This window comes from Palaemon carinicauda, chromosome 43 (assembly GCF_036898095.1).
Source record: "Palaemon carinicauda isolate YSFRI2023 chromosome 43, ASM3689809v2, whole genome shotgun sequence".
In the NCBI taxonomy this organism is placed as follows: Eukaryota; Metazoa; Arthropoda; class Malacostraca; order Decapoda; family Palaemonidae; genus Palaemon; species Palaemon carinicauda.
In genome coordinates this window covers 11251136-11263804 of record NC_090767.1, presented here as the reverse complement: position 1 = coordinate 11263804, position 12669 = coordinate 11251136, and the positions used below count along the sequence as shown (strand labels likewise).

At 41.7% G+C, this 12669-nt stretch overlaps 1 long non-coding RNA gene across 1 annotated transcript in view; it reads right to left on the bottom strand.

Moving 5' to 3' along the window:
* The window catches only part of LOC137633597 (uncharacterized), a 56001-nt gene extending 47674 nt beyond the window's left edge, over window positions 1–8327 (bottom strand). The window contains exon 1 of the long non-coding RNA XR_011042299.1: window positions 8156–8327. This is a non-coding gene — a long non-coding RNA (uncharacterized lncRNA). The remainder of the gene's footprint in view (window positions 1–8155) is intronic.
* Between the last annotated feature and the right edge of the window lie 4342 nt (window positions 8328–12669).

Genomic DNA, 12669 nt, shown 5'->3' with positions numbered 1-12669 from the left:
TGGTGGAAAGATCCAAGCCTCTGTGGCGGAAAACCGCTGCCAACATACTTCTGTAACCCTTGATCGTAGGAGCTGAAAGGGATCTTACGTTCCTTAGATGTAACAGGAAGTTAGCAATCTGGGTTACAGTGGTACTGATTGAGGAAACTGCATTGGCCTTGCACCAGCTTCGGAAGACTTCCCATTAGACTGATAGACTCTGAGAGTGGATGTCCTCCTTGCTTTGGCAATCGCTCTGGCTGCCTCCTTCGAAAAGCCTCTAGCTCTTGAGAGTCTTTCGATAGTCTGAAGACAGTCAGACGAAGAGCGTGGAGGTTTGGGTGTACCTTCTTTACGTGAGGTTAACGTAGCAGGTACACTCTTAGAGGAAGAGTCCTGGGAATGTCGACCAGCCATTGCAGTACCTCTGTGAACCATTCTCTCGCGGGCCAGAGGGGAGCAACCAACGTCAGCCGTGTCCCTTTGTGAGAGGCGAACTTTTGAAGTACCCTGTTGACAATCTTGAACGGCGGGAATGCATACAGGTCGAGATGGGACCAATCCAGCAGAAAAGCATCCACGTGAACTGCTGCTGGGTCTGGAATCGGAGAACAATACAACGGGAGCCTCTAGGTCATCGAGGTAGCGAACAGATCTATGGTAGGCTGACCCCACAGGGCCCAAAGTCTGCTGCCAACATTCTTGTGAAGGGTCCACTCTGTGGGGATGACCTGACCCTTCCGGCTGAGGCAATCTGCCATGACATTCATATCGCCCTGAATGAACCTCGTTACCAGCGTGAGCTTTCGATCTTTTGACCAGATGAGGAGGTCCCTTGCGATCTAGAACAACTTCCTCGAATGAGTCCCTCCCTGCTTGGAGATGTAAGCCAAGGCTGTGGTGTTGTCGGAGTCCACCTCCACCACCTTGTTTAGCTGGAGGGACTTGAAGTTTATCAAGGCCAGATGAACCGCCAATAACTCCTTGCAATTGATGTGAAGTGTCCTTTGCTCCTGATTCCATGTTCCCGAGCATTCCTGTCCGTCCAATGTCGCACCCCAGCCCGTGTCTGATGCGTCCGAGAAGAGACGGCGGTCGGGGTTCTGAACAGCCAAAGGTAGACCTTCCTTGAGAAGAAAGCTGTTCTTCCACCACGTTAGAGTAGACCTCATCTCTTCGGAAACAGGAACTGAGACCGTCTCTAGCGTCATGTCCTTTATCCAGTGAGCAGCTAGATGATACTGAAGGGGGCGGAGGAGGAGTCTCCCTAACTCGATGAACAGGGCCAGAGATGAAAGTGTCCCTGTTAGACTCATCCACTGCCTGACTGAGCATCGGTTCCTTTTCAGCATGCTCTGGATGCATTCTAGGGCTTGGTTGATCCTTGGGGCCGACGGAAAAGCCCGAAAAGCTCGACTCTGAATCTCCATACCCAGGTAGACAATGGTCTGGGATGGGACGAGCTGGGACTTCTCTAAATTGACCAGGAGGCCCAGTTCCTTGGTCAGATCCATAGTCCATCTGAGATTCTCCAGACAGCGACGACTTGTGGGAGCTCTTAAAAGCCAGTCGTCTGACGGAGCCGGACACAAGATCATGGTACTGCTGCAGTCTGTGAACTGTCAACCATGGAGAAGCGAGGAAGTACAGCGACAACCCGAAACTGTCTAGACTGTCTGGGTAGTACAGACAACTCCTTATCGGGTTGCTGAGGATGCCGCACTGCGTCACAACAAGTCACCTCTGCTGGTTGTTGAACGTCTTCCCAGTGACACACTGACTCCGTAAAATAAAATCCTCTATCAAGGACTAAGCTTGGACTGCATGTCTTGCAACAAAGCTCAAGGTCTATGGGAGCAGGTGTGGCAACAGACGGGGTTAGCGACTGAAGCGGAACCATTTACCCTCCCTGGAAGCATGCTATGCTTAAATAAAAGTCCAAAGGAGGCTAAGCAGCTTAAGGCTCCTCTCCAAATGACAGAGTCCTCAAGGGAATATCAGAAGGAGGGAGAACAGCACTTTCTCATCTACAGGAACCATATCTGAGAAAAGCTAAGTTCTCTCAGAGAGGATTTCACTGGTGCAAAAGCAGCAGACCAGAAGGCAACGCTATGAAACTGCTTGACAGTCTGTGAACTGTCAAAAACTGAACTGTCAACCACAACAGGAGCGTGAGGACATACAGCACTGGTGTATAAGTAGCAGACCAGAAGGCAACGTCATGTAACTGTATGACAGTTTGTGAGTTGGCAACAACCAAAGTTGTGTGGGGAAGCCTCAACTCCTGCCTGACTAGTTAGCTGCTGGCGAGTGGCGGTAACCACAGTGTGTTGCGGAGGCTGACATACCGTGTCAAAACACGGCAGCTTGTGGTAGCTCCCGCATGGCAACGGAGTGCTCTGTGTGTGGGAGTCTGCTGGTGCGTGGGAGGGGCTGCGGTGGGTTGAGGAGCATGCGGTATGGTATGCAGAGCATGCTGTAAGGTATGCAGAGCATGCTGTAAGGTATGCAGAGCCTGCTGTAAGGTATGCAGAGCATGCTGTAAGGTATGCAGAGCCTGCTGTAAGGTATGCAGAGCCTGCTGTAAGGTATGCAGAGCATGCTGTAAGGTATGCAGAGCATGCTGTAAGGTATGCAGAGCCTGCTGTAAGGTATGCAGAGCCTGCTGCATGGTATGCGGTTCATGCTGCATGGTATGCGGCTCATGCCGCATGGGATGCGGCTCATGCTGTAAGGCATGCGGCTCATGCTGCATGGTATGCGGCTCATGCTGCATGGTATGCGGCTGATGCCGCATGGGATGCGGCTCATGCTGCATGGTATGCGGCTCATGCTGCATGGTATGCGGCTCATGCTGCATGGTATGCGGCTCACGCTGCATGGTATGCGGCTCATGCTGCATGGTATGCGGCTCATGCTGCATGGTATGCGGAGAATGCTGTAAGGTCTGCAGAGCATGTTGCATGGGCTGAGGAGAATGCTGCATAGTGCTGGAACCCGGCAACTCCTGATGCGGCAGCTCACGCATGTTAGCAGATGGTGCAGCAAGAACATGCGTCTGGCAGGGTGGACTGCGCATCGGTGGTGGAGCTCTCACAGGTGGAGGGTGGGAGCAGGCAGCCGCAGTATCTGCTGAGCGCACAACCTCGGCGGGTTGTAGGTTAACAGGTGCATTGTCAACCTTCCAGCATGATACTCCTGCATGAAGGAGCAAGCTGAGACTGTATAGTCTGCAGCATGGACCACTAGGGTCTATGAAAGACAACAACAAACGGAGCTACTGTCCGTTGTGACTGAGGGTCTAAAACAGCTGGTGCGGCAACAGACGGAGTTACTGCCTGTTGCGGTACCACCTTGCCTCTCTTGGGAGGTGTGCAGTTGTCGTACTGCAGCGAGTCCGAACTGACCCAGTGGCTACACCTAGGCCGTTGGACTTGCGCGGAAGGGACCGACTTGCACTTAAAAGCTGCAAGATTTGGTCCATGGTTTCTGCGAGAAACCTCTTCCGCAGACGAGGAATAAATGGGCTCTCTCGTCTTTGTGTGGGTGGGGTGATCACGTCGGCAACGTGTGTAGATACACCCGAAACCACGGAGGGAAACGTCTGTTCGTTGATCAAGGCCTGTGGAACCCATAAGTCCTTCGACATTACTTCTCCCCTGGGCTTGGGAGCTTGTAAGAGGTATCGGACTAGGTGAACAACTGGCACGAACAGACGAACCCTCGAACGCAACACTGTAACACTTTGCGCATATCACTTTATCACATTTGATTTTCTGTTTGCACTTATTTCACTGAACTCGAAACTTTAAGTGGTTTGTACCTGAAACACGCAATACTATCCTTCATTAAAAGGTAGTAATTGCGAAAACAGTATTACAATGTAACAGAAAAACATAATGAAAGATAAAGAATTCAGTGGCTGGAAAAGAGACTAAACACTAGATCAAATAAACTACGTTTAAAATCTCTCACCGCATAAAGCCTGGGAACAAGAATAAAACTCTAGAAACGTTTTACCTTCTTCCCCTATAGCGGCTAGGGAAAAAAAAAAAAAAAAAAAAAAAAAAAAAAAAAAAAAACGAGAACAACGTTACCCGCTTGAACGAAACGTTTATCCTCCTCTCTCTCTCTCCCTCCGTCTCTATCTCTCTCTCTCTCTCTCTCTCTCTTGACTTAGAACCTGAGAGATGAGCCCAATTATATATATCGTTAAAACATATTATTTGTTAAAGGAAAAAAACTGAAAGGTTTCCCAAATAAAAAGTTCCTTTATTAGAATTAAACCATTTAAGCTAAGAAAGAATGAACGAAACGCTAGAATCGGTTTACTCTTACTGCAACGTGAAACCGTGAAAGACTCTCTCTCTCTATCGTAACGATAGAGCGCAAGTTGAACGTTCTGAACGTCAACAATTGCGGAGACAAAACAAAACGTTAGTTCAACTTTGAAAACAGTACGAGACTATCAAAGAAATTCTTTCAAAAACATTAAAATTAAAATAGCATAAATTCTTAACAGGAAAAACGATATGACGGGCTCAATGTTAATTAACTTCGGTTCCAAGTAATGACCGCCTACTATTAGGAAAGGTCGCATATAAACAAACATAAAAATTAATTTTTATAAGTTTATAATAAATGGAAGTTAATCGAAGAGGCCTATAAAAGGCGGAGAGATATAAAATAAATCTATAACTTTGATAAGCAAAATTAAGAAAGAGAGTCTAAACTCTCTTCGACACCAACACTTCCGTCTAAGGGAAGGGTCGGCCATTTAGAAGTGAAAGAGAATCCATACTCTCTTCGTCACCATAATTAAATCAAATTAATTCCAAAAGCTTGCTAAGCTAATGATAAAGCTTCCTGAATAGCGAAGGCTAAACTCTAGAGCAAATACATCACCAAATCGTGAACAATAACTCCAGAATCAACAGCGTATCCAAGTAGGTCTAGCCGGTGGCACGACAGAGGAAAAATTGAGTTCTTGTTGACAAGAAGTACTTGAGTAACTGCTCACAGATGGCGCTGTTGGTACACCCCCACCTGTATAGCGATCGCTGGCGTATCCCGACCGTAGATTTCTGTCGGGCAACAGAGTTGACAGCTACATGATCATCGGGTAAGATTAATATTGAAAAAAACTACGTTTAAAATCTCTCACCGCATAAAGCCTGGGAACAAGAATAAAACTCTAAAAACGTTTTACCTTCTTCCCCTAAATCGACTAGGGAGAAGAGCAAAAACGAGAACAACGTTACCCGCTTGAACGAAACGTTTATCCTCCTCTCTCTCCCTCCGTCTCTATCTCTCTCTCTCTCTCTCTCTCTCTTGACTTAGAACCTGAGAGATGAGCTCAATTATATATATCGTTAAAACATATTATTTGTTAAAGGAAAAAAACTGAAAGGTTTCCCAAATAAAAAGTTCCTTTATTAGAATTAAAACCATTTAAGCTAAGAAAGAATGAACGAAACGTTAGAATCGGTTTACTCTTACTGCAACGTGAACCGTGAAATACTCTCTCTCTATCGTAACGATAGAGCGCAAGTTGAACGTTCTGAATGTCAACAACTGCGGAGACTAAAAACGTTAGTTCAACTTTGAAAACAGTACGAGACTATCAAAGAAATTCTTTCAAAAACATTAAAATTAAAATAGCATAAATTCTTAACAGGAAAAACGATATGACGAGCTCAATGTTAATTAACTTCGGTTCCAAGTAAGGACCGCCTATTATTAGGAAAGGTCGCATATAAACAAACATAAAAATTAATTTTTATAAGTTTATAATAAAAGGAAAGTTAAACGAAGAGGCCTATAAATGGCGGAGAGATATAAAAAAGTGAAAGAGAGTCTACACTCTCTTCGACACCAACACTACCGTCTAAGGGAAGGGTCGGCCATTTAAAAGTGGAAGAGAGTCCATACTGTCTTCGTCATTATAATTAAATCAAATTAATTCCAAAAGCTTGCTAAGCTAATGAAAAAGCTTCCTGAATAGCGAAGGCTAAACTCTAGAGCAAATACATCACCAAATCGTGAACAATAACTCCAGAATCAACAGCGTATCCAAGTAGGTCTAGCCGGTGGCACGACAGAGGAAAAATTGAGTTCTTGTTGACAAGAAGTACTCGAGTACCTGCTCACAGATGGCGCTGTTGGTACACCCCCACCTGTATAGCGATCGCTGGCGTATCCCGACCGTAGATTTCTGTCGGGCAACAGAGTTGACAGCTACATGATCATCGGGTAAGATTAATATTGAAAATTTAGTGATGTTTTTCCTAAGATCAACAATCTACATTCTTATCCCCTTGTTAAGATTGTAGTTCGTTGGGACACTTCCTGAAAGTATACCGAACACTAATTTGTTATGTATACAGTACAGCCAAAGGTTAGGGTAGGCAACATCTAATTAGGATGTTTAAGAGGATTAAGCCAGTGTCATTAAGCCGACCCGAACTAACCTTTCTTTTCCGTGCGCTTGTAGGCCTTCTTTTGTTGGCCGCGTGATTTAAAAAATTTAACCGCCCCCCCGTGACCCAAGATTGACCTGACCGAGGTCAACCTTTCCAATGCTAACATCCGTGATGGACAGACGCATGTCCTATACTCTGGTTTTTCTTTGAGCGACGTGGTTGTATCTATTACTCATATTGATCAGCTTGGTGCTTTGGGGACAATCATGTATAACTGGAGGTGCAGGAATTGCAATTGTCGTACAAAATTCACATAAAGGTAATCCCGAGTGTGGTTAAGATATAATTTTGAGTGCTGCCAATCGTTTTATTGTGTGGAAGAGAGATTTATTTGAGATTCACTTTACCATAATATAACCATTTATATTTTATTTTGTTTTAGTTTGCGACCTGGAGGGGGTTCTGGGAGCTTGCCCCCCGCTAGGGGTTATGACCTGGGAACTATTAGGTTAGGTTAGGAGGGTTTGTGAGGTTCTGTAGCCTTTTACAAATCTGGCTAGGGATTGTGACCTGGGATGGGGATCCGGGAGCTTGACCCCGGCTAGGGGTTGTGACCTGGAAACTACTAGGTTAGGTTAGGTGGCTTTTTACAAATCTGGCTAGGGGTTGCGACCTGGGAAGGCTGTCCGGGGGCTTGCCCCGCCTAGGGGTTGTAACCTGGGAACTATTCGGTTATGTTATGTGGGTTTGTTAGGTTCAGTGGCCTTTTACAAATCTCACAAGGATTAAATAATCCCGTTTAGTCCTATTTAACGAAACCCAAACCCCAAGGTTCCCACCTGTGTCCGTCGAGTGTTCCTAATACAGTATGTAGAACGTTGGGACAAACGAGTGAAATTTCAGTTATTTGACATCATATGAAATGCCAAGCACAAAATTAATGTTTTCTCGGTGTTCCAACACATTTCTTGTTGGCTATCCTCGCATGTTTCCGACATTCATGCGCAAAGTGGTCCTAGTATGTAGATTGTTGAGACAAGTGTTTACAAAACTAGTGAATACATTGATATCTCATTCGGTTATAATTCCAGTGGGGGCTTATGTATAATAGTGGCCAGCTGTATGTATTATTATGTCTGACTTAGAATATAGCAGTGTAAGGGGGGTCACAGGGGGCATTAGCCCCCTGTTACATACGTAAGGACACAGCTTGTAGGTTAGGTTAGGGGGAAAAGTTTAGGATAGTTGATGTACATTTTTAATGAACGCATGAGGAACTGGCCGCTGATATACAAAGGCTCTTCATTAGGCTATGATTCCAGTGAAAAAAAAACAGCCAATTTTTTTACGTTTTTTACTCTATATTCTAGTAAACCTAACCCTCTCCCAACAAACTACGAAGGCACAAAAACAAGACATATTTCCGTAACAAAACCGTCATTCCAAATATTGGATTAAATTTACCAACTCAAAAACCTAAGTTTTGAAACACCAGGCAACGCCCATAACCTACGATTTTACCGGCCAAACAATGCCGAAATAAAGACAAAAAACCCTGGTTTTATATAAAATATTAATGAAAATGAAAAAATAATCAATCAAATAAGAAATAAAATGAGTTAAATACATAAATATGGTACGTGATATCTAGTCAAAAACACCCCCAAACCATACGCCGACATATCCCGGTTTATCGGTTAAATAACATAATTCCCGGCTAAATAATGGCACAATAAACCAGACTCAACACTTACTGTCTTCTGTTTCTTGCAATCTGAAATCGACATCTTTTTTTACACTTCAAAATATGAAAAAAAAATTTGACGGCGGGAGAACTTGGGACTCCTGAGACGACTATAGACGATTGAATCTTGAAGTATAATGGATCGAAAGTGTCACTTTAAAGGTTATTGAACCCTATAAAGTGACACTTTTGATCCCTTATACTTCAAGATTCAGTCGTCTATACATGTAAACAAACGCGGCAGTTGCTTCTTCTTCTTCCTAGTTCTTCAATGACGTCATTACCACGTTGCTAGGATAAATATATAACTTAAATTATCTAAATACATTCGTGTTATGTTGTTATGAATATATTATATTCTCAATAGAACTAAGATTAAATAATTTAGATGTTTTTAAGCATCTTATGATGTTTTTAAGCCATGAAATGACATAATTGCTCTGTTGTTACGAGTCACGCATTTCAAAAGTTGCTAAGATACATAATATTATAGTTATATAAACTAAAACCATATTGGGTTTTAGTATATATATATATATATATATATATATATATATATATATATATATATATATATATATATATATAATATTCTCAATATACCTAAATATCTTACAATTTCGTAGTTTTTATCCAATTTATAACGATTTTAATACATAAAACGACTCAATTCTGTGTTGTTAGTTACGAGAAAATTGTTATAATTGGTTCTGAAATAAGGGTATTACTCAGGCATTATTGCGTGATAGGTTCAACAAGAGACATTGGAATTTATATTGATCACTTACCAGTTCTTTTGTAAGATTTAGAATTAAACTCACAAGTATTATTTAAAGAAATTGTTATGTTCTAATTTTGGACGATAAGATCAATTAAAACACGCACTTATGTACATATGTATGTATGTATTGATAGATAGATAGACTAATCATCATCATCAGCCGTTACTAATCCACTGCAGAACAAAGGCCTCAGACATGTCCTGCCAACATATAGGGCCTACACACATTTTCTTAGTTCGCCAATCCATCGTCTTCTCCCCCTGTTTCTTTTGCAATCGATAGGGACCCATTCAGTTATTCTTAATATCAATCTATTATCTGTCATTCTTATTATGTCCTACCCATGTCTGTTTCTGTTTCTTACATGTTAAAATATTCTCTCTCTCTCTCTCTCTCTCTCTCTCTCTCTCTCTCTCTCTCTCTCTCTCTCTCTCTCTCTCTCTCTCTCTCTCTCTCTCTCTCACAGTTAGTATCAAAGTACCCAAGTAAATCTGGCTCCAGTTGTGTGCCTCTTGACTCTTGAGTTCTTCATAATGTGCAGACTTATCCTTGGTCCTACCACACAGGCGAACCCTGTGCCCGGCAGGACCTACAAGATCAGTTTATCTTGTACATTCGTAGGTATTTCACGTAATACACAGCATATTCCATCTTCACCGTCAAATCCACATTATCGAAGCACTCGCAGAACAAGAAAGTTTTCAGTTTCTTCTTGAAAAGCTTAATAATATCTCCAGTCTTTTTATGGGTGTCTAACAGGAGATTGTTGTATACTAACTGATTTACACTGGCTGTCTATCAAAGAAAGAATTTAGTTTAAGATATATAAAATAACCAATCAAGTTATCAGAACCGGAATGCCTGACGCATATTCAAACCCGGTAGGCAGCTTCGAGCTTCGCCACCCTTAGGGCCCGGCCAGACCAAGCGCTCCTAGCGGCGAGGTTAGCGGCATGAGGTTCCCGCGACAAATTGAAACCTTAGGTATCTTATGTAGGTGGCCAGATAGGAGGCGCGGGAAGCCTCGCGCCTTCTATCTGGCCACCTACATAAGATACCTAAGGTTTCAATTTGTCGCGGGAAACTCTTGCCGCTAACCTCGCCGCTAGGCGTGCTTGGTCTGGCCGAGCCCTTACTACATTCATTATTTTTTTTTCACATTTTCTACCAATAGACGTTTTTAAAAACACGTAAGTCTGAAAATTACAGTCAATTTTTTTTTTTAATACACATAAGTTCGAATATTACGATTAAATATATGGATTATTCATGACAGTGATGTGGGGGTCCTGTTTTGTCACAAGACATTGTCAACAGCTGACTAGCAGGATGCTATAAGCCCAGGGGCCCCAATAGGGAAAATAGCTAAATGAGGAAAGGAAACAAGGAAAAATAAAGTATTTTAATAACAGCAACATTAAAATAAATATTTCCTATATAAACTATAAAAATTTTAACAAAGTAAGAGAAATTAGATAAAATAGCGCACCTGAGTGTATCCTCAAGCAAGAGAACTCTAACCCAAGGCAGTGAAAGACTATGGTAAAGAACTAATTGAACGAAGGTGTCAGAGATTACTAATATCTAGACCAGGAATAAGAAATTTGATAGACCTTGGTAAATTCCTGTCCAACAAATTAAGATGAGAATCAGCAGCTGAAGACCAGACAGGAGAACGATACTTGAAACAAGGACAACAGCTTTAAAAGAGATATGTCGTGTACAAAAAGAGATTATTGTAAAACTGAGTTTATGGTAATTGTAGAGAGATTTGGGCAGCTCAACTCAATTGTGATATCTTGTAATATTGTTTTGATAAAGAAGTAGCCTAACTGGAGGAACAGTATGTAAAGCAGCTTGTGATAAACTGTGTGATTACCAGAACTGACTATTGTAACTCCATCTACTACAATTTACTAAAATTGCAATTTAATAAATTACAAAAAATAACAAACAGAGGAGCAAGACTGATAAAAGGTGTCCCAGCCCCAAGAAATTGTCACTCTTATACTAATTGATCTACATTGGCTGCCGATTAAAGAGAGAATTGAATTTAAAATATGTATAATAACACGCTAAGTTTTCAGAACCAGCCGTCCAAAATATCTAAGAGAATTGCTATGTATCGTGCAACCAACAAATCGTGTTGACACGAGAATAGTTACAGATCGTTTCATGATTTATCTGTCCACTCTTGGTTCTAGGGCTTTCAAATATGCGGCCCCATGACTCTACAATAAGTTCCTATTAAACATCCTCAGAAAGACTGAAGATATCATTAAGGTTTTTAAGAGGAAACTGAAGACTTTCCTGTTCTCTTACTTGCTTACTTTTACTTTAAGGGCTGCTTTTCCAGTCTTATACAGCAGGGGAACCCTACTCTCTACAGGACCTCCACAGTCGTTTTATCATGTTCGTTCGAGAACATTCAGCATTTCACATCGCGTATTGCTCGTTTATTGTCAAATCCACACTATCGAAGCACTCACGGAACGAGAAAGTCTTCAGTTTTTCTTGAAAGCCCTAGTATCTCCAAAATCAAACCATTATTCTCTAGTCTTGGGGAGTGCCATAGCCTCTGTACCATGGCCTTCCACTGTCTTGGGTTAGAGTTCTCTTGCTTGAGGCTACACTCAGGCACACTTCTATCTTATTTCTCTTCCTCTTGTTTTGTTAAATTTTTTTGTAGTTTATATAGGAAATATTTATCGTAATGTTACTGTTCTTAAAATATTTCATTTTTTCTTGTTTCCTTTCTTCACTGGGCTATTTTCCTTGTTGGAGCCCCTGGGCTTATAGCATCCTGCTTTTCCAACTAGGGTCGTAGCTTAGATGACGAAAATCTCTATTATTAGTATTTGCTAAGCTACAACCCTTGTTGAAAAAACAGGATGCTATAAGCCCAAGGGCCCCAACAGGGAAAATAGCCTGGCGATGAAAGGAAATAAGGAAATAATTAACAAGAGAAGTTTAAGAACAATAATAATAATATAGTAAATTTTTCATATATAAACTATAAAAACTTTAAAAAAACAAGAGGAAAATAAATGAAATAGAATAGTGTGCCCGAGTGTACCCTCAAGCAAGAGAACTCTAACCCAAGATAATGGAGACCATGGTATAGGGTCATCAGAAATATTGATTATTATTATTATTATTATAATTTTTAATATACCTTTCTCTTAGTGGCTGTTTCAAATTCCCTTGGTGTGGAGACTTACCAGAATATTTTAGTTTTTGGAGAAGGATATATAAAAAAAATTTCAAAGACAGAAAGACACTTTAAACGATCACACGTATTCTTGACCGTTTCATCGTACTAATTGAGGTTTAAGATATATTCTTTTGAAGGAAGTAGGTTACCCAGGGCACCAGCCACCCCTTGAGATACTACTGCTAGAGTTATTAGGGCAATTGACTGGCTACGGCTCATTATTTACTTTGCCTAAACATACACGGAATAGTCTGGCTTATTGCTTCTACATACTCCTCTGTTCTCACTTCTCATTGACCTGACAACACTGAGATTACCAAACAATTCTTTTTCCTTTGAGGGGTTAACTACTATAATGCAATTGTTCAGTAGATACTTTCCTCTAAATAAGGATAGAAGAAACTCTTTAGCCGTGGCAAGCAGCTCTTCTAGGAGAAGGGCACTCCAAAATCAAATCATTGTTCTCTGATCATGGGTAGTGCCATAGCCTCGGTAACTATGGTCTTCCACAGACTTGGGGTAGTTCTT